General features: G+C 37.1%; 1 protein-coding gene across 7 annotated transcripts in view; it reads left to right on the top strand.

Moving 5' to 3' along the window:
• LOC150076131 (irregular chiasm C-roughest protein-like) overlaps positions 1 to 23,015 on the top strand; it is a 565,240-nt gene that overhangs the window by 232,197 nt on the left and 310,028 nt on the right. For 6 of the 7 annotated variants that reach the window (XM_090388091.1, XM_090388094.1, XM_090388090.1 and 3 more), the window contains one exon: positions 7,845 to 7,920. The exons of the other annotated variant lie outside the window; for it this stretch is intronic. The gene's annotated coding sequence lies outside the window, so the exon portion shown is untranslated. The remainder of the gene's footprint in view (positions 1 to 7,844; positions 7,921 to 23,015) is intronic. 7 annotated transcript variants of the gene reach the window in all.

Below are 23,015 nucleotides of genomic sequence, written 5' to 3'. Positions count from 1 at the left end.
TTCAGCAAATTTTAATAAATAGAAATTATTTTCTATTAATTCTTTAAAGAATTCTTAGAGTACGAAATATTCTCCAAAGTATTTCATAAAAATAAATCACAATTCTTTTGCATAATATGTTTTATGCTTTAATTTAAAAGCACTTGCTTAAACTATCACATTCCAAGTACATATTAAATTTTCCAGACCATGAAAAGTGACCCCCTGTACATTTCCAGATATTTAATTAAAGCCATAAAAGTAATTAAAAGTTATGAAATATGGAAATTCGTTTAGAGTATATGGTTGTCGAATTTTATCACACACTTTGCCTTTATTTTGCGTTGTTGTAATAGGTTGTCACTTAGCTTTCACGCCCAAACGCCAGATGCATGCCATAAGTGAGCGAAATATCGATAATAATGTTATCGCCATCCTAAATTCTTTAGCTGAGAGTTCCCGCTAGCTACCCTCCGTTTCTACGGCAACGGACTAGAAGAATTCGTAATAAGATAGCAAACCTAGTCATGTAACTATATTCAGAGTCTAAAAAAGAGAAAGAGTGAGTGAGCAAGAGAGGGGGGTCGGTTTTGGGGGAGTTGAAAGAGGTATTTACAACGACATCTAGCTGGATACTCCCGACACAAGCCTGTTCCCAAAAAATCTGCGGAACCGACACGGCGTGCGCTCGAATACCCTCTCCAATCTGTTTTCTTTCACGCTCCAGTTGCTTAGCAACATCCCCCTGATACCCGCGTGCAAAACTGTCACCTAATACAGCCTAATTGTTGTGTGCAATTAAATGTTAATTAGCAAGATGCAAGAGTGTGTAACAAAGCGTGGCTGAGAGGTGGAGATGCCACTCCTGCTAAGTTATGTAAACCCCGCTACGGCATCATTCTAACCACACTGAAAATCAGCCGGCCTATTGGCGTGTCTTTAAGTATCGATACAGCAAGACGGCATCTTAAATATTTAAGTGAGTACAGAATTTGTTGAAGAGTTGTCGTGCGGGGATCACTTTTACAATTTTAAATAAAATTAACGAGATCGGTGTAATATCGAAGTTCAACCTATTTTTAACTCTCGATTGGCTAGTTGGATTTAAATGTGTTTTTAAAACTACTGCTATCGCCCTCTGGTGTAAAACGTTAACAATGTACTGTATTATGTACGTTGTCTGCAGTTTATTTTTTTGTAGTAAGGAAGTCAGTGGGTTTCCTAATCTCCAGTAAACGTGTATGTGTGTGTGAGTGAGAGAGAGAGAGAACACATTAAACAAATGTTTAAACAACACACGCCCTTGCAGTGTCGTCAAATTGCGTGACAAAAATGGGCACGGATTTTGACATATTAGCCATTATTCTTTGTACTCCGACACCTGGTGGCAGGATTTGTAAATACGAGAAAATGGAGAACAACTTGAGCAATTGTTTTCAAATTTTGAAACTGAACTGCAACTTTTGTCTGCAAGGCTTTAAACATAGAGGAATGATTTTTAAAGGAATGCTTAGAACAAATTTAATTCTATTAGACATTAGATTAACCGTTAATCTGTTTTCGATGTTACATTGAATGATAGAAAATAATATGAATTATACGCATTTTTTTTTTTTTTTCTTAATTTAAGAGTATTTTAGCAAAATGCCCAGCAATGTGAGGTGAAATTTTATCTATGGAGATTTTATATTAAAATACATTTTTTGATGTTGGAAATAAGTTTACTTCCTTCGTTTAAGGTTTTCGACCTGTTTTTTTAAGAATGGCACCGTTAAGTAATTTATTTTATTTTGTGGCTCCCGAATTTTCTGTCTGTTAGATCCGATTCTTTCTCTGCTATATATATAACCGGCATCAGTGATTCAGTCTTCTGACTGGTCAGTTCCTCTTGTAAGCTACTCGATCCTTGACTCTCCTGGGCCATTTTATATATATATACAGTATAATATTTAAAAAAAACATTATATGATAGTTATTATAATAATATAATTATAAACAAAATTATAATTCATAATACAAATTATGTATACAGTACTTATATAATAAATTCATTCCTTATATAGAGGTACTAAATAAACATCAATTATAGATCACCACAAAATTAAGAAGATACCGTACGATGGAAGGTATTTAAACACTAGGTTTATGTAACTTTTCAGTGAGATATTTGTGCCTAGCGTGATTCGCAGATCTTTTTGATATTAGGTGGAATATTGGAGAGACATACTCTCATTTCTTCCTCAATTGTTTGTAGTCTTTCCCTCTTGTTAGTTTTTATAGTGGTAAGTACAGAAAATCCTAACTCATATAGGTAAGATATAGAAAATTCTTCCTAGTAGCCAAATATATTGTCGAGCTTAATTCGATACAAGTCCAAAAGGTTGTGTCGCTATATTGCATGTAATGAAAGTGTTATCTTTTATAACTTGAGGTTTTTTTGTATTTTTTTATTTTTTATTTTGGAATTGTAAATAGAATGATCAGTTGACATAAGTAAAAACTGTCATTGTGGTTTAGGGAACACAATAATAAGGATGTACCTTTTTATAATGAAATAAATATATAAATTTAAAAAAATTAAATTTAAGTAACTTAAACCCAAATTACATGGCACCCCTAGAATGTTGTTGCGGCATCCTAGATGCCGTGACACCCCGGTTGAAAACCACTGGTTTAGAGTATATGTCTAATTTATTAATTCATTAAATTATTTATTAATACTAACGCTAACCCATTTTATAATTAATATAAACACTCGTAATCAACATAACATAATAATGATATATAGTTAATATAATTAAATTTAATTATAAAAATTTTAAACAATATTGCCTTTTGTAACGAGTTGCATTATTATTGCACTGCTTTCGAAAAGATAGGTTGGGATTTGCTGTTACATTTTATCTAAACACCAGACTTTCGAAAGATGTTTGTGGATATTCTAATAGATACTTCGTTATGGTGAGAGCATCCATTACGCCTGTCTTGTCATTCGCTATTAAATTTAATAAAAATTTCCTCGTAATCCAATTTTTGTTGATGGTACAAATACCGCGAATGCACTGACAATTTCGTCTTTGTGTATTGATAGAGACTATATATTTCATAAATTTGTTTATGAAATATGAAAATGTTATTTAAATCGTTGGTCTGATAGGTGGGTTTGAATATCTCTGATTTCTTTTGCAAGTAAATTATGGTAGGGAAAAGACACTGTTTCGCTGTAATTATGGAGAAGTAAGGTAGATGAACTAACGTATGTTATATTTTCATTTATTAAGGATTTTCATGGATTATTGACGCGCTATTGCCTGCTCATGCACATTTGAAAACTCTTTACCTTCAGAATTTGTCCGGTCTTTATGCTTTAAAGCATATGAAGACGAATGAGTGGCTAGCGTTTTAACAAAATCTAATAAAAGGGTTATTGATTTATTTACTTTTTTTAGTTTATTTCTAAACTTTTGGGACCCACTGTACATCTACGGTATATCATGATACATTTTGGGAAACGTTCAATTAAATAAATTAGCTGAATCGTTATTGAATACAATTTCTTATTTAAGAAATGTTTTATAAAATATTAAATTATTTATATTGCTTTAATTATAATTTATTAATTTAAAATATATTAATTTTAACTGTAAATTACACCGAATGGTAATTTATATAATATAATTATTAAAAAAATTATGCGTTTTTGACTTGAATGTGTTTTAATCAACGTGGCTCATAAATTTAAAGCGTCTACTGTTTCTTGTGATTGCGACTCTTAAAAGAAAATTATGAAGAATGAATCTTGCAATCGATAAAAACCCTCCACTCTTTTTTACTGTTTACTTTCATACAAACAAAAAAAGTGGAAGTTAAGTCTGTACTAAGTCTCCATGTTATAAGTGCATCGTCAGAGAAAAATTCTGCTGAATCAGGACATTTTCCCACCATCTTCATCCAACAGCTGCAATAATGAACTAACTCGTGATTGTCTCTTGTTCCTCTATGTAAAGAAAACAGCTCATGATTTCTTAAGGAACAACTCGTGACTTGACGCCCTGTCTGTGTAAGCGTCGATTGCTCAGTAACACCCTCCGCATCGCTTCCAATGTGTAGAGTACAGCCGAGCTTTTTACTTTTTGGCTTGCTGACTGACAAAATGACACACATAAGACAGTCGCTTCAGCCAACTAGGTGACGTCATCTAATTTTCTTTCGCCTGAGCTCCGAGATGACACTAGGGTAAAAGCTCTAGCGTTCTTTTGTGTAGTATCCAACATTCGGTCGTTATTTGAAAATTTAAGACTGTGAAATATGTTCATTAAGAAACTAGCAGCGACAGTTTTATCCATCCAGCAAAGGATCTTTAGGAATTTTCTATTGCTTTTTATTATTTTTAATCCGCGCATTTAGAATACGAATATCCAACGGTTGTCATGGTTACTACGAATTTGTAATCCCAAGCTGAGGTTGCAGATTCGTATAGTTACTGTAGGCGAAGGTAGGGTTGAATCCGAGTAATACCTAATTAACTTAACACTCACGAAATAATTTGTTAGTCTAATCTTTCCCTTTGCAAACTTCCAGTAATCAAAGGAAAGGCAGAGCTTTGCTGATGCGTCAAGATTGACGCCATCTTGTAATAACTGATCTCGGTACTATAAGAAAAATTTTTTGTCTGAGGATTTCGCATCATTATGATCAACGTCCATCTCTGCTTAAAGAACTGAGGCTTGTAAGACATTAGAGGAGCACAATGGGTACAACTACAGGAAGGTCAAGTTCCAGTAGTCGCTCACGTTACCATCAATCAGTCCACCTAAACAGTTTCTATCCAAGAAACCATTGATTCATTTTATCCGTTAATAGAAGAATACTTAAACAAAATAGCTGAATCATATAAAAAAGGATGGTTTTCTAGGACAATACCGCTGCTATGCAGCTCCTTTAAAAGTTAAGCTCGTATCCATAGATTATTAAATGAAGGACTTTTCCAATTAGATTGCTTCGTGTAATATCCAGCATTGTAATTTGAGATTTACGATGTTATTTTAAAATGTAAGGCACATTTAAGACTAGTTATGGAAGTGCTCATATACTGCGATGTCCGCTTTTCTAATATTTTGGTGGACAGTGTACAAATTCTAACAACTTACTGGACTTCAAGAGGGACATCAGAAAAATAAATTAAAACTATTCAATATAGTTAGGGAAGGACGTTACGTGGTTGATTTCCATTAAGATTATTACTAAATATAATACCACTCTTATACCACGTGATTTAATAATATAGTGTATTAAGCTATTCGCCTAAGCTACTATACATTAAGGTAACGTTTCAAGTATCTTACCGAAACCCATCATCAGACCGTGCTGCTGACAGACTCCTCTTGCCGATGCTCCCAAAAACCTGAAGTGCATACCTCATAGTTTCTGTGAGCATCGGTAAGAGGAGTCTGTCAGCAGCACGGTCTGATGATGGGTTTCGGTAAGAGACTTGAAACGTTACCTTAATGCATAGTAGTTTAGGCGAATAGCTTAATAAATTATATTATTAAATCACGTGGTATAAGAGTGGTATTATATTTAGTGATAATCTTAACGTAAAACTATTCATTTTCGCATCATGTTGCAGAATCAATGTTTTTGAGATATTTTTTCATTTTCAGGTATCCTGTGTGGCTAATATTAATACTAATACTATTCGATTATTGACAACAACAGAATACTTGGAGAAATCGTTAAACCTTCTGCATCATAAATAATATGCTCATTACTTTTTATATCGTAGTTTGTTTTTATAGTTCCTTTATACTGTAGCTGTTTTCCACTCGTTATTTAGAAAATAAGAATTCATAGACATGCTTTATCATAAGAAAATCTCGCATTGCAAAAAAAAAAAAAAAAAGCGATGTTGAAGAAGCTGCATAGTTTCTTGTACCATTGAAATACTCGAATGACAGAGCATGAAAGATAAAGCGTAAGGTCCTATTTCCTTTAACTAGAGTTGAGAGAAATCTGACTCAATTCACTCTAACAGGAAACAAAAACAAACCAAAAAAAAAACTCTAAAAAAAGCAAAACATCTATCTAAACTGTAAGTCACCTGTTCCGCGTTGAAATGGCGAATTTTCCATTCGGATATCAAATATCAATATCTAAAGTGAAAGAGGGAAAAAACAACCTCCCATCAGGGAGCCTAGAATGAGCCAAGTCTACTGTAGGGTTTCATCCTTTACGTAATGCAAAGAAAACGATGTCAGTCAATATTTCTTCGTGTGTGTGTGTGCAGATGCTTTCTGTTTAACGATGCTATCCTATCTCTTTCAACAAGAGAGATTAATACAAGCAACCATTTTTATGGTTGTCTTCGAACAGTGCGCAGTTGCATGATAGAGAAATATTCGAACAATCGCAGTCCAGACAAGATCTGGATATTAAATTAGATGAACTGCAGGCTTTGGCAGAGATGAAATAGTGGAGTTAAGGCCTTAATGGTCTGTTTCCAGGGTCCATTATCGGATCTACTGTTATAGAGCCAGACAACAGACTATGGAGCTTGTAATACCTCTGGTATTACAAGAGAAATTTGGGATCGTTATTTAAATTCGAATTAGCATTTTTAAAACCCTAATAGAGAGAGAAGCATTATATCGTGTCTGTGCATTTTATAGTCGATCTTCTTGTGTTTTAGGGATGAAAAATTGGAGTTAAAAAGCTAAAATGAAATTCAAAACACGAAATGCTTTATTTTCCTGAAAGTATTTTGTTTAAATAAGAAATATAAAAAATTGTTTCGGGAAACTAGACGATTATGAGGAGTCACGGTATATGGCATTTTGTGATATCGTATTTGGATGAAAATGCTGTTGTGCTGAGTGGGCAGGAGTGTTGTAGTGGTGGGGCATGATGGTACTGCAAATGATGTTCGTCGCTTTTTATAAATTGATGTAATCGCTCAGATATTCTTGTATGGCTCCTGGTATCATTATCTAATGCTATTTTAATTAATTCAAACGTTTTACTTGCCGTTTTCCGGATGTTACAGCTGGATAACTCAAGGGCATTTTTAGCGATTCTTTATATCAGTTTATCAGTACACAACATAAGATTATTTAAAACTTTAATAACTGGATCATTGTATACTAGTCATACTGGCTGGTAATTTTGGTAGAGTGGCAAACTGGGGAAAGGAAGGTTCCCTTTTAGTGAGTGAACCACGTTAGTTTCAATAGGGCCATTTGTTGCTTTCAGTTCAAAATCCATGTATGTGCATCCTTTGGTGAGAGACAGGAAGACTTCTGGATCAATTGCAGAAGGATTCAAACCTTCCAATATTAACAAATTACAAACTCATATAAAAATTTTCGGCTTCAGATGTCAGCTGCATCTTTTAGACTTAGAGAAGGGTCAGTTTGCCTCTCTAAAAGGGTATTCTCGATTGACAAGCTTGTCAAAAGTTCAGCCAATTGATATCGCCTACGACTTGATTGTCCATATTAGCTGCTATTGATATTTGTAGTGGTCCTTGGCAATTTTCGAGCTGCTTCTTTTTTGCATAGGGTTGACTGGGTTAACAATACTTTAATAATGTCGGAGTTTCAAATATTTTGGGGGGGGGAGGCATTATATATATAAACGAATTGAAAGATAGAGAGAGATCTTCGAATTCTTTGAGAGAAGCAAATTAGAATTATAAGTATCAATCGTTCTGAATTGTCTGTCAATTCTATTCACAGATTACTTTACAAATAATTAAAGATCACATACGTTAGAATAAAACACTTGCTGTGTTCAGCACAACTAAATATTAACATAAATCGTTCATCTAAAAATGTGCTCTTAAATGGATTTCTCCTTTCTATTTTCAGGTTACTGCAGTGACTTTTGTGTGGCCACAATGCCCAAAAAGCAGCGCATGCCGTTGGTTGCCTTGAAGTAGATACGGTAAGTTAAACAACTCGGTACTCCTTAAATTTAAGAAAGCACCAAATGGCCACATTAGAAATGGGAAGAACTTGACTTAGCAATGGACCATATCAAACGATCTCTTTGATCTGGAAGGTGCCACTCTTGCCTATCACGTGACGAAAAGAGCGAACACAGCCGAAGGTTGCAATCGGTCAATACGCCCTCTCTCGTCAATGTTGAAGCGACTGGCAAGAGTAGGATCTCGTCCATTATCTTCCCAGGTATTTGCTGTTTAATGAGTCGGGGATGAGGAAGTTCGGAAGAAGCCCCATACCTGCCTCTCCTCCCCTCCTCTCCCCACCCCCTTTCCGACACCAGACCAGGTGTCTGTAATGGTTGCACACAGGACAAGGCAGGAGCTAAAAGCAGCTACAGCTTTCCATTACCGCGAGGTCTCGCGCGTAGCATAGTTTTCCCCACAGCTCTTCCGCTCGAGTCTAATACATCAGCGCGCGTGGCAGACTAAAAGAAAATTAATCGGTTGTCCAATTTTTTTTGCACTGCCCATGCACTGATGGATGTGGCAGATCACTGCTGATGCACCGCTTATTGCAGCGTTCCATCCATCAATTCCGTTGTCCTGCATGACGAAACGTAGCGTCTAATTTCGCCCATTAACTGTCACTGAGTGCCACCAAATTGCTTGGACTCGCCGGATGCTGTCTGTAGGAAATCTGCGTGATGATGAGCCTCGTAAAGGTTCGATCACACAACTGGAACGACCCCCACCAACAACAAACATATTACAGAGTGCAAGCAGTCACAAGGGAAACATTATTTTTTCACTAGTGTATATATGGTGATTTACGAAACTGCATGCGTAAAACTATTATTTTTTTAATTGTGGAGGAACTCCACCAAGAGTTTCCTTGGTATTGCACTACGCACTTTAAATCAAAAGCCCTGCTCCAATGAAAAACACTATATTGCTATTTATTTCAAATTTACGCTGGTATCCCGACCACGGTTTCGGCGGTAGTTAGTGCCTCATCGGTGGGTAAGTAGGCACTGTGAAATTAAATAAAATATATGTTATATTGATCAATTATCCCACACGATTGAACTAATGGTTATGGCCATAATTCGTTTTTCTCAGATTATATACGAGTAAGTTTGAGGGAAATTTAATTTTGAATAAAGTTTGCGTTAAAACTATTCATAATAATCCCTATTTAAAAATCGACAGTCCATCAACGTTCTTCACTTCTGCGATGAAAGTAAAAATTGTTGGCAATCAATGCTTCTACGCCATTTTTTTTTTTTTTTTTTTTATACTCCAATCTCAGTCGATAACGCAAAAACCTCAGTAAATCCTTAATCTGATTTTTATAATGACACCAAATACTGCAGCCATAATATAATATCGGTAAAGTAGAGGTTTTAAACCATTATTATAAAATTAGAAGGAGAAAAACTCTCTCAAAGCCTTAAAGAAACAAGTTTCTTTACCGCCGACCTTTTACTGTTTATTTTATGAGTCTTAAAGCGACCTTTATTACAATAATAAACATCTAAACCTCTAATTTCAAAAACTAGTAGTAAACATCGTTTATCACTTAGTTAAAATTAAACTTTCAATGTTTATTTACAAATATAACAGAATGCTTAACAGTATTAACAACCAATATGTCATTAACAGACAAAACCAGCCATGGTTTTGTCTCTCTCTTATTTTTTATCTCCTTCGATGGCCATTTTCTTCCATGTTCCACCATCCTCTCTTGTTTTCTCCCGAAGTGTTCACGTCTGTCCAACAAATACCTTACAAACAGAGAAGAAAGAGCTAAAGCCACAGTGTCGGTTGAGCAAACAGTTTCACACCGTCCGTCTCTACGCCAGATCGCAAAAACCATTCACTTGGAGATTACGAGAGTTGAGAACCCCAAACACGAAGTGGTTCACTATTTCTGACCCAGTTTACAACTACGAAAATAAAAGCCTCCCATTCTATCAGAAGCGCACATTTTCTTATTAAATTCCGCGCACAAAGTTCGAAGAAATAGCAAAAATCATCATTACACAGTCTCGAGACGTCATACGCTCTGTATTCCCTCGTCCTCACTTACCAGGGGTGTCGTTAAATCCGAGAAATAGTTACATGTTCTTTTGATTTCACTTACAACTCATTCTGGTATAATGGCTTTTTGTCTTCTGTTTGAGACGTGAAGCGATTTTCATTGTAGGTGGCGCCGCCATCAGAATAACAAATAGTTTAAAAAGAAAGTTTTCAAAGTTCACGTTTAAAACTTGTGTGTTTGGGACCAACAGGATTTACCTGCCTTGTTAATATAATGGTCTTATCGCTAGCAGCAGAACAAACTCTGCTTTCACAACGAGTTGCCCTGGTACTGCACTACTTTCAAACAACTTTTTTTTTTTTCAGTAAATGACAAATTAAGAAAAATATAAATACATTTTCTGTTTATACTCTGAACAACCATATATGGTCAGAGGAGTTCACAAAGAGAATACAAAGGACATCACCGTATTTAATAGACAATGGATTGAATAACGTTAACCTTTTAGCAGTGTCATTTTTCACTACTTTTAAAAACAAACATTGTCAGAAGGTTATTCTGCCATTTACTTAAAAATATTTGTTTGTAATTAATGAAATATTAGGGCAACTCGTTATAGTTAATATTTCATTTGATACAAATTATGTTATTTAACCCTCCGATATTCTACTCGCTTTTAATGCTTGTCCTTCTACATCTTAAATTATTCGTAGACTGTACTCAAAAAAATAGCTAAACTTCACTACTTGTTCTATCATCTTCCCTTTTAATTCTGACTTACACGCTGACTATTTGGCTCTTTGTTTTCGTGTGGATATTTTCAGTTTATTATTATGTTTTCAACAAAATACTCAGTAGCTTGCTTGCATCACAGTAGGAGACTTGTACAACCAACCAGATTATAACTTTTGATTGGGTTCTAAAATCTTAAGCACTGATTTTATTTATTTATTTAATTCAGATAAGGGCATTCAGATAACTGCATGTATTTTTGGTAGATTTGTCTGTTTGCTGGACGAAAAACCTGAGACCAGCTAACTCAGCAGGTTGTGCAAAAGCCCATAAAAATTCCTCACGTCTTTAACAGGATTCGAACTCAAGTCTTTTCTACCCAGTGTGGAGAGTACGGTGATTATATTCACTTCGATACCCACGAGGGCTATCCTTACTGCGAGATCCACTTCCTCAATAGAATGATAAATTGAATTGAAAATTTTGAAATAGTAGATCAAAAAGCAAAAGCATCGAAGGTTTACAGATCCCATGGTAAAGACACATCACAACTGCCATTCAAAAGGAGGGGGTCCAGAGGAATTGGTCACTCTCTGCATAGTTCGAAGCAAAGCCCCATTGCCATGACAGCACTGGTTAAATCTCAAATGGCAGCATCTCCGTTGAAGGACGAGGCCTGGATATGATCCTGGTTGGTTGTACAGGTCTCCTACTATTTTTTCGGGTTCCATTAATACTAATCTCTTCTGCGTCAGTAAAATTCGATCAAGGCTGAGTTGTTTAGGATTCTGGTTTTGTACCTTGTGTTCGAGCATAGTTTCTCGGGACCAGTTTGTAGTTGTTGTATAGGCTTACTACGATAACCAACTATCAAAGCATGCAGTGACAACCAACCTACTGTATTTGATGGCGTCACCTATTTTAGGGGAATCTAGTATGCTAGTAACAAGGGGAAGGGATAAAGGTTAAAATATTAGGATTCAGCATTAGAAAAGGCCAATATTCCAAAATTTAGTGCCACTCCAGATACGATGGAGAGGAGGAAGACAACCAGATAACTAAAGCATAGATAATTATAGACACAACGAATCTCTGGACATATCAGATAATGACTTCTGATTTATGACCGCAGTTTTATGGATGCATATTCGTATTTTGTTCTCATGTCTTCGAAGTGGAAAATAAAGAACATCTTAGCGTCCCACATTATCCTTAGATCTTTGTCGCTTGTTGAACACGCAATCCATTAGCACGAATTTTCTGTGTTAATGTTCAGTTCAATTGAGCACAGTTATTTTGGAGTCTTTCGTGCTAATTTTGTTTTTTTTACCAGATACGACAGTAGAGTTCGAATCTTCAGAGATAAAAAGAATTTTATGTTGAAATTATATTTTTGTTCATTGATAAGAAGGGATCCATGATGACTGTAAATAGTGTTCGAAAGGAGGAGATGTCCCCTTGTGGAATGCTTCCAGTGATTGCAATTATACTTCGAAGAGATCCCGGTGGATAACCATGAGGTGTCTGCGTTTGAAGATTGCACTGAACTCATTCATAAGCCTTCCAGAATGAATTAAAAAAAAAAAAAACAACAGAAATATTATTATCCTCGATTGTCCTCAGTCCGCCATATTGTTTTTCTAAGAGGCACTGGGTTACAGCCAGGAAATTTATGTATACCTACGAAAAGAAATTAAGGGAAAATTCAACCATATTTACGCATTTCTCTTTCATCCATTTTTATTTTCTTTAATATTTGCTGTTTCTTCAAGGCATCGAGACCAATCACGCTTTGCACGTTCCCCCCCCCTAGATGGCGTTGAATGCTATATGTTATAAGGATTCCGATGAACTAACTTTAGCTTCTCCAGAACAACATCAAAACTAAAAGAATTCCATATATTAAGGTTGCAGGATGGTGCTGCCATTGATCGATGCTAAGTTCTATTACAGTAGTCAGGACAACCGACCTTGGAACACTTTTAAAGATCGTGACTGCCTCTAACGTCATTATGACTTCCTTTCCGAATTTGTTAAGATCCCTTAACTGTAAGTCTGATAGATCATCTGGCCGTCCATTATGCTGACAATTATATTACCTCGCCCTGAATGACAGTAGGACATTAGTTAACTTCATATCTGCTAGAGGGAGCCAGATAAATTGCATTTTAATGGATCCATTTCTCAGATGGATTTTAATGTTCTTTCCTGTGATTTTTCACTTTACCTCCAACTTTTACCTTCTGCGCGTATTTCTCTCTCTGCATTTACTGCGTGTTAGGCGTCCGTTTACGTCCTGAAACTTTTATCAGCTCTTCAATTGCAGACGCTTTTAGGCAGCTATCACTAAGAAGTCAGTTTTTCCCTTCTGTACCCCCGAGTCTAATTTTCCCTCTTTTTGCCGCTTAACTCAATCTAGGCAGTAGTAGTAGGAGCAGCGGTAGCAGCTCTTTCCGTTTTCTTTCCCTTGTAAAATGCTTCAGTTTTCATTACATCCACATCAACTGATTTTATAGAATTCAAACCGCTAATACTGCGCCAGGTCGTCGGAAAAGGCTCTTTCGCATCAAGTATATCTTTTTTTTTGCATCTTCCACGCAAACACGCACTCGTGTATGTACACGTTTGGTTTTAAAAAAAAGTTCTTGAATGCATAGCCTAGCTGAAAGATCTGAAAGGGGCATACAATTATATCGTTTGAGCATAAGCACACCAAGTTTCAGCCTTTCATTTTTAATTTTTAACAAAAATTATAATAGGTGATGAGTCTTGGATCAGTCACAGCTCCCATTGGAAAACAACGTCGTCAGAAAGATCCGAAAATGCACAGTAATTAAAATCACACGTAAAGGTCGTATTGATTGCTTTTTTTTTTTTTTTAAATGAAGGGATGGTGTTGCCAGAATTTGTTCTGCAAAATGACACTATTAATGCAGTGTACTACCAAGAAGTTTTATAACGGGTGAGAGAGTCAATCCGCCATAAATTACTGTAAAAATGACGAAATGGTTCGCTCCTTCAACAAGACAATGCGCCGCGTCACACGTCACTCGCCGTCCGGACAATTTTTGACTGACAAAAACATTTCTGTCGTGCCACAGCCTACTCATTCAATCGCTTTGGTCCATGCAACTTTTAGCCATCCCAACATTGAGTCCATTTAAGAAATCAAATCAAACACAATAGGGGAGCTGATACGAGTAGGCTAACATCTTCCAGCATTATGTACATCTAGCAGGTGTACATAACGTTGGGAGAATCGCGAAGGCAGTTATTTAGGTCAACTAAATGCACAGTTAGTCTAATCACCATGCTCTACGTACCGAGCAAAAGAGGCCTGGGTTCGAATCCAATCAATAACGCGATGAATATTTTATGAGACGTAGTAGTAGTAGTGGCATGTGATACAAGAAAGCAAGTGTATGAGCTTATGCAGCATCAGCCAAAAAAAAAAAATCATACCATTCCCTCCAAAATGCCTGTCCATCAACTTCCACAACGACAAATGGAAGTTTGTTCCAGCAATTAACCACTCGCTGGTTAAAGGCAAATTTCCGCACATCTATTCTACATCTGTCTTTTCTTAATTTGAATTTATGCCCCCTTAAGGTTCGTAATCTGAACAATCCCATCAGAATTCAGCCTGTTCAACCCATTCAAGGCCTTATACACCTCAATCAGATCATCGCGCAGGTGCCTAGTTTCCAGCCACTGCAATTTTCAGAACTTAAGCCTCTCTTGGTAAGAGGATCCCTTCATTCCCCTCACCAATCTTGTTGCCCTTCTTCTCTGTACACGATCCAGCAAATCTACATCCTTCCTAAAATGAGGCCTCCAGACCTGCACGAAGTACTCAAGGCGTGGCCTAACCATTGCCTTATACAGAGGGATAATCACCTCCTTTTCCCTGCTAGCAAAATTCCTATATATCATTGACAAAACCCCATGATCTGCCCTGGCAGCCTGTCTGCATTACTCAGAAAACTTCATATCTGCCTGCACAATTACTCCCAGGTCTTTTTCATTTTCTACCACCTTAAGTGTAGTACCACACAGTTGGTACGTTTCTCTGGGGTTACTTCTACCCATATGCAGTTCTTTGCATTTGTCAAGGCTAAACTTCAGTTGCCACTTCTCAGACCATCTGCCCAAATTATCTAGACCCTGTTGCAGTAGCACACTGCCATTACTGTCATTAACAACCCTGCCAACCTTTGTAACATCTGCAAACTTCGACACTAAGCCTGATATATCTTCATCAATATCATTGATAAATATACAAAATAACAGTGGACCCAACACAGAACCCTGTGGGACTCCACTAATAACTTTAGTCCACGAAGAGCAGCACCCATTGATTACCACCCTCTGTCTTCTCGCACTTAACCATCCTCTTATCCACTGTAGCAACTTACCCTTAATACCATTCTGCTCCAATTTGTACAATAGTCTTCCATGCGCAACAGTGTCAAAAGCTTTCCTGAAATCCAAATATATGATATCAAAATTATTTTTCGCATCCAGTTCCTTTGTAACCACATCATAATATCCTATCAAATTTGTCAGACAAGACTTTCCCTTAACAAACCCATGCTGTGTCTGAATTATTACTGCAGTCTTGTCTAGATGATCCTGCAATGCATCTTTAACCAGCGACTCCATTATTTTACCCGGAACAGAAGTTAAACTAACCGGTCTGTAATTACTCGTGTCACCCTTCGATACCCCTTTGTGAATTGGGGACACATTTGCACATCTCCAGTCCGTGGGGACCTCCTCTCAGTCCAAGGATGCTCTCATAATTGGATAGATCCCATCCACCCCAGGTGCTTTTCTTATGTTTAACTTCAACAATTTCTCCTCCACTTTGCTCTCATTTATTACAAAATCATTAAGTACCCTGCTACAATTTGATAACCTTCTGCCATTTCCAAACCTTAATAATTCCTCACGTGTGTATGTAGATGCAAAATACTCATTCAGTTTGTTTGCTATCTGGGCAGGATCATCAACAGTCGATCCATCGATATCAAGTGGACCAATCTCATTCATCCACTTCCTTTTAGAGTTTATATAAGTAAAAAAATCCTTGCTGTTTTTCTTGGCATATTTTGCCAAGGATTTCTCGTAATCTGCCTTCGCCTGCCGAACCTCCTTTGTGACCTGATTACAGACTAACTTATATCTGCCATAGGCTTCTGAGTCGCTTGATAATTTATATGCATCCCATGCATTTTTCTTCTCTGCCACGAGTCTCATTAGTTCATTTGATAACCATTTAGGCCTAAACCTTGAACAATATTTCTTAGTAGGTATGAAACTTTTAGTAGCATCCACAATTAATTCCTTGAATGCTTCCCACTTAGAATTTACTGTTGGTAACATCGTCAGTTGATCTCACTGTACAGAATTTAAAAACTGTCGGAGACCACTGTACTCACCTTTACGGAAGCAAAAGCCCTTTCCTTTACCCCTGATGGTAATTAAATCTTTAAGTAAATCCCACGTCAGTACACTGTGATCACTGCCACCTAGTGGCTCCTTTTATCTGCAAATTCTTAATACACGAATGATCACTGCTGATAACCAGATCAAGAGTATTACCCTCTCTAGTTGCCTCTCGAACATGCTGCTGCAGAAAACAATCATCCAATAAATCCACAAAAGTCTTACGTTGCCGAGGAGAGCGTGGGTTTTCTTCACAGAAAGGCAAAAATCGACCATAACGCGATTTACTGATACCTCACAGCCTTAGCAGCGTTAGTGCTCAACACACATACTAAATATTATAGCAGTTTAAAAACTCTAGCAGATTTGATCATAAAAGCTTAGAATGATCAACTTCTTACTTTATATGAATAAAAATTCATACTCATAAAAAGCAGTAAACGGATCTTGTTTATTTTATTCGGCAAGATTCATGTAACATTCGACACCCATCTAGATGTCACTTGAGTATGATCTTACAGTATAATATGCTGTTGATAACGCTAAAGAAGTGTTTTGGCAAAACACTGTTGAAATACTTTTGACGAATCGTATATTTAAGCCCATAACGAAGCATTGGTTCCCTCATATGCGATCAAAATCACTGTTTTCTCTTCTACTATAATTTTAAGGGAAGGTAAACTGTGATTATATATTATATTTGTAAATTTCGTATATTCTGTGGTCGATTTTCTGTTTGCTGGATGAAAAACCTGAGTTTCCAGGAGGAAAAAACCATAACACTCTCATCTGAGACCGGCTAACTCAGCCACGTTGTGAAAGAGGCCCACAAAAATTCCTCATGTCATTGATGGGATTCGCACTCAAGTCTTTTCCACCCAGTGTGGAGAGGAAGGTAATAATATCAACTGTGCAACCCACGAGACCATAAGAAGGAAGAGAAATATACAGAGAAGTACATCTAAGTAGGCAAAGCTTCTACCAAGGCCAAGTATATCGCCAGGAGATTAACGGAATGCATAAATTACTGTCAAGGAGGAAGTTGATATCCAGTACAGCAATGCTGCCTAATGAATAATAAATACAGTCTATTTGTATAATCACAATAAACACAGAATGTTACCAGCTAAGTAGTCCAACATGAAAGTAGGCAGAATCCAGGTCCTTAAGTGAAAGGAGATAATATAATGTAATAGTTTCTTAAGTAATTGATCACACACAGAAGAATGTGGGTGGGCTTACTCTATTAGAGCATAAGAACAGAGCAATGTTTTAAGATTTCCAATACTTCTTATTGGTAAATTTATAAACATCCGCATCAAGTGACTGCGCGACCTTCAGCATTTTCTAGGAAGGAATCTATTAGCACTGTGCAGTTTGTTTCTTTTAGAGGCAGGGGAAGGAGTCACTCGAAGAGTACACAGTGGGATTCTCCAGTGAACCTTTTCCCACAAATCAGCAGCTGAAATACGTCCTTTGAGCATATTTACAGTAGTGACGAGTGTTCTCTCGGAGATTGTGTTATGGAATATTGCTATTTGACAGCTTATGAAGGAATTAAAGACTTATATGTGACCAGATTTGCTGGATAAGGGGTGAGACTAGCAGCATGATTGATAGTAGTCCAGGGGGGCTAAGATAATAGTCACTAAGATGAGGATTCAAATCATTGGCATTGTCCGTTTAATGAAGATAATGTGACAATGATTTGAACAGTGAAATGTTAGATTTTTATGATACCAATGTGATCAGATTTAATCTGCATTTATACGCGAATTCCACCATATTACTTTGGTGCCTAAGTAACTGATGGCAATTGCTGGTGTTCAACGAGAAACAACCGGTAGCATCCAAAGTTAACGTCGAATATCTTCCTAATAAGAAACTGGAAATGATAAACTCCTCTACTCTTTTGTAATGTATATGCCGTTCGAAAACAAAAGATACGCAGCCAGCACACAAATCTTAAAAGGAAAAAAAAATCAAAAATAACGCGCTCTCTCTCTCTCTCTCTCTCTCTACGTTTGCTGGAGTGCCATTTCCTATCTGATTCTGTGTCAGCCGAGCACTTTTTATATTCTTGAGCTCGAGCTTCCACAACATCTCTTTCTACATATATAAGCAGTTCCTTACACGCACCCGTCAGCCGAACCATATCCGATTCTGTGCAAGATTCAATTTTCGTAGGTTTCATCTCCATTTAACCCTTGTATCCTCCGGCAGAACGAAGCTCTTACATTATGAACAACAGGTGCTGCTAGCTACCATAACCGTTATTTCCATAACGCAAGTAGCTTACCTCACAGGGAACACCCCCCCCCCTGCCGTGAGTCATTGTTTACCTCCTCTTCGAAGCGGAACAACGTATCGAAATCGATTTTTCTTTTTCGTTCTGTGTTTCTGTATAATTAACACCAGCACAAGTGCGCATGTGCATATGAAATGAAAAAAAAAAAAAAAAAGTATAAGCGATAATAGAAACAAATTTAGCCTATTTGGAAATTTCAGTTACAAATCGCGCTATATATTTCATCCATTAAATTATCGAGTACAAATTCGAGTTTATCGCTCTCTCTCTCTCTCTCTCTCTCTCTCTCTCTCTCTCTCTCTCTCTCTCTCTCTCTGTTTCTTTCCCTCCCCCCACCCCAGTGGGTCTGTTTCTGTAACGTGTAAAGGAAAACATCGCTAACTCTGCGTTTGTTCAACAAAATACAGTCATTGACTTTTAATCGCAGCAGTTTATCTGAAAGGGTGACACTAATCGTTAAATGAAGTCCGTAGGAAACTTGGAAACCTGGCGGAAGTGATTCACTGATGTAAAGGAACCAGAAGAGCACCTCGCTAAGACATAACAATAGGCGGCACATTTCCGCCACTTCTCTCAATTCGCGGAACAGGTGAGATTTGGCACGATTCCAGATAGGATGGACGTGACGGTTAATTTAGACGGCCAACTTTAGTTTTCACGCTCTGCGTCACCCCATGTCCGTGCTCGGTCGCTATTAAACGATCGGGGATTCATTGCTCATCAACCAGTCGTGAATAAGTGGCCATGTTTAAATATACATTGTTAGTGCATTGCCAGATGAATTAGAAGCACGCGCTCGGTGTCTTTCCTCTCTGCCGGAGGTGGCAAAGAAGTTAAAACATCGCTGATACTCAAACACCCTCTGCGTAATGACGATAATTGTCCATCAATTAGGAATACTGTTAACGAGGGCAGATTCATTTTACGACTGGGCGAGTATACACTAACGGAATCTTTAATTTCTACCCAAGAGGCACTTGCCTTAGGGGAAAACACGAAATGATGAAACAACACTCCACAAACCATCCCAAAATGGTAGTGGGATTCTTGAGTGTTGTTGAACTCTTCCAGTGGAGTAACTTCCCAATTATATTCCAGGCGGGGTTCAAATCCTCTATTTTGGCAACTCCATTAAGTAGTACTGGTTATATCGTTAGGTGGCGCACCAATTGCACAAAAATACAGCGGAAGTTCTTTATTAAGAGATTCTGCTCATTTACTTGTGTATGTTCCTCATTGATCCAGGCGAAAAATCCATAGGACACATTTAATTTTATGTTCATGTCAAACGTATTGCGCAGGCGCTATATTTTGCCCGAACCACCGCGCTACATTAGTATTTTTTGATAAATAATACTCTCAAAACTACAACTTTCAACTGATATCAGTAAGTTCATGGAATAATTTAGGTGCTGAAAATTAAATATTTTTTTTATAAATTGTAGGTCTTTATAGATGTTTAAATGAAAATATTAAATTTATTTACTTTTCTATAAAAACACACTTTTAGGGTTATCGTACTTTTTTTTTTAGATACAGTAATGGAAAACAAGCAGAAATGGAACTACAAAATACCATTTAATGCTTTATTTAAAGAATTTTAGAAAAAATTATGATATAATTAAACGTATTGTTAGGTAATTAAGCAGTTTTAATATTATAAATACAATACTAAGAATTTACTGAATGCGCGTGCGCATTATATCAAACGTACTGCGCATGTGCATTATATAAAAATTACTGCGCACGCACCATACTTTAACAGAACAACTGGGCTACAACATTAAAATTTTCAGATGCAAGGTTTGTTCGCGTAATGATTTAGATGCAGCAAAATAAAATACATTTATTATTTTTGAAATCTGTATTTGAATCTTTATAAATGTTTAAATAAAAAAATTAAATACCATCTTAATAATAAAGATGGTATTTAATTTATATTAATATATAAATTGTTCATATTAATTCAATATTAATTCATATTAATAAAGTGGTTTGCATATGGGTAGTTTAACTCAAATGGGAAAAAAGTCAGCAATCGTGGGATTCTACTTTCGCCCCATCTGGTGACAGTTTCCAGAACCCTCCCTCAAAAAAAAAAAAAAAAAAAAAGGAGATATCATTTATGGAGTAAGTTGTCTACCCAAATAAGGTTAATATAGTTTTACTGTAAGGGCCATCAGATATCGACAGTTATAAAATATATGAATATCGCTTGACTGCTATCCTTAGATACACTTTCAGAAAAATTCAGCCAGATGGCTCACATTTAAACGAACCAATAGAATTGCGCTCCATGTAATTTTCAATTAGTGGAACGTGTTTGTGTTTTACTCTACGCGAATGTATCACTATTCCCTCTGGCAGTGTACTTATTATTAATCCCACCCTGGCGCCACCTGTGGCGGACAAATAATCCCGCATAACACCGCTAAAAATGATGATGTGAGATCATTAGTGTAGAGGCTCAAGCGGCACGAGAATAGAGCATTATAGTCTAAATATCATATGCACGGGAATATCTTTTTCCTGTTCTGGCAAAGAGAAAGCGATTTGTAGCACTAAAATGATCATGATGGTAAGAAATAGCTGCAGGCATTAATTATTTTTCAAAGCGCTTTTTTTTTTTTTTTTAAGTCACGTTAATAGTACAGATGGAAACACCTGCTCCCTGGAATTTCTTTTTGCTACGTTCGCACTATGGGTGGCGCTGGTTTCCTTACGTTATATTTTTAAACGTGGACGCAATGGGATGGGATTTTCGATATAACTCCCTCCCTGGCTTGTTTTTTTGAAACATCGTTATACGGCAGGGAGCCCTTAAAGAGATAGACTCAGCAATAAATTCTGGGAAAACGTTTGAAATTCCAAAATTTAAGGAAAAATCGAAAATTTCCGGTTTTTATAAAAAAATTACGGCACTTCTTCCCTTTCTTTGATTTATTGTCAGAAGTAGCAAGGAGGGAGTTGGAAAAAAATAAAACATTCCTCGTTCTTTCTGGCTTGTTCTATTCAACTTTCATTTTTGTCCATCAAACAAGCTACAATGCAACCTTTAAAAGTAGAGTTAATTTCTCTTTCATTGCTGCCGTATCCATGGAGACGTATATGGCTGCTGGTCACCGGTCTCGGACGAAGCAAATGTTATGAGAGATTGCGGTTCTCCATTGTAGCTTGTGTACACTTGTCCACGGTATGTGATTCTTTATCGGGGATATACAACGAAAGAGTATCCTTGTCAATAACATTTCCAGGCTGACATGACTTCATATAGGGGAATAACTTATCGACTTATATCACAGCACCGGTTCAAAGAGCGCTGGATCAGATATTACACGTATACTTCTTATATGTCAATGGTATACACAAAAAGAAATAGAAAAATTGAGATTGAATGGGATAAAAGCTGCATGCAATATGAAGTACAAGCCGCTAGAGGGGGGGGCGGTAGAAAGACATGAAAAAAGGTAGGAGGCAAATGGAGAGAGACTACAGAGCAAGACTAGATAAGAGAGAAAGGCAGAGAGAGGGCGAGGAGACAAAGGCTGAAAGAGAGAGCGAGGAGACAAAGGGGAGCAAAACTGAAGAATAACATTAAAACAAGATTAAGATTAAGACAGAGATCGCTAAGATAGAGAGAAGATGAAATTGACAGAGAGAGAAGGGGAGTAGAGAGGAGAGGAAAATGTGAGAGAAGCAGAAAGAGAGAAAGGGCGAGAGGAGACAGAAAGGGCAGAAATAGGGGGGGGGGGGGAATTAAAAACCGAAGGAGACAAAAGGAGAGAAACTAGAGAGAGGAATATGCGAAAGATTTAGAAAGAGAGAGAGAGAGAGAGGAGAGAATATGCAATAGAATTAGTGATAGAGAGAGAGAGAGAGCATATGCGAAAGTATTAGAGGGCGAGAGGGAAAATGAAAAACCGGAGGAGACAAAGGCGAGTAGTTGAAGAGCTAGGACAGAGAGAGGGTGACAACAGAGAGGAAAGGAAAATGTGAGAAAAGCAGAAAGGGCGAAAAGAGACAGAGAAGGTGGAAAGAGGGAAAAATGAAATACTGAAGTAGACAAAAGGAGAGGGGCTGAAGAGTAAGAAAGAGAAGGGAATATGCGAGAGAATTTGAAAGAGAGTGAGAGAGGAGGGAACATGTGAGATGTGAGAGAGAGAGAGAGAGAGAGAGAGAGAGAGAGAGAGAGAGAGAGAGAGAATATGCAAAAGAATTAGAGAGAGATGGAGGGATGTGCGGGAGAATTAAAAAGAGAGAGAGAGATGGAGAAATGTGCGAGAGAATTAAAAAGAGAGAGAGGGGAAAAGATTGGGAGAAAGAGACAGAGGGAGAAAGCATAATGAAAAACCGCAAGAGACAGAGGGAGAAAGGATAACGAAAAACCGCAAGAGACAGAGGGAGGAAGGATAATGAAAAACCGCAAGAGATAAAAGGAAAGAAGCCGAAGAGCACAGATAGGGGAGGAATATGCGAAATTAACAGAAAGAGAGAAGAGAGGCGAGGAGATTGGGAGAAAGGGACAGAGGAGAAGAGAGGAAATATGAAAAACCGTAGGAAAGAAA

This window comes from Mastigoproctus giganteus, chromosome 13 (assembly GCF_048544385.1).
Source record: "Mastigoproctus giganteus isolate SK-2022 chromosome 13, ASM4854438v1, whole genome shotgun sequence".
Lineage (NCBI taxonomy): Eukaryota > Metazoa > Arthropoda > Arachnida > Uropygi > Thelyphonidae > Mastigoproctus > Mastigoproctus giganteus.
The sequence above is the reverse complement of the archived record's forward strand: the minus strand, read 5'-3'. Positions and strand labels throughout refer to the sequence as shown.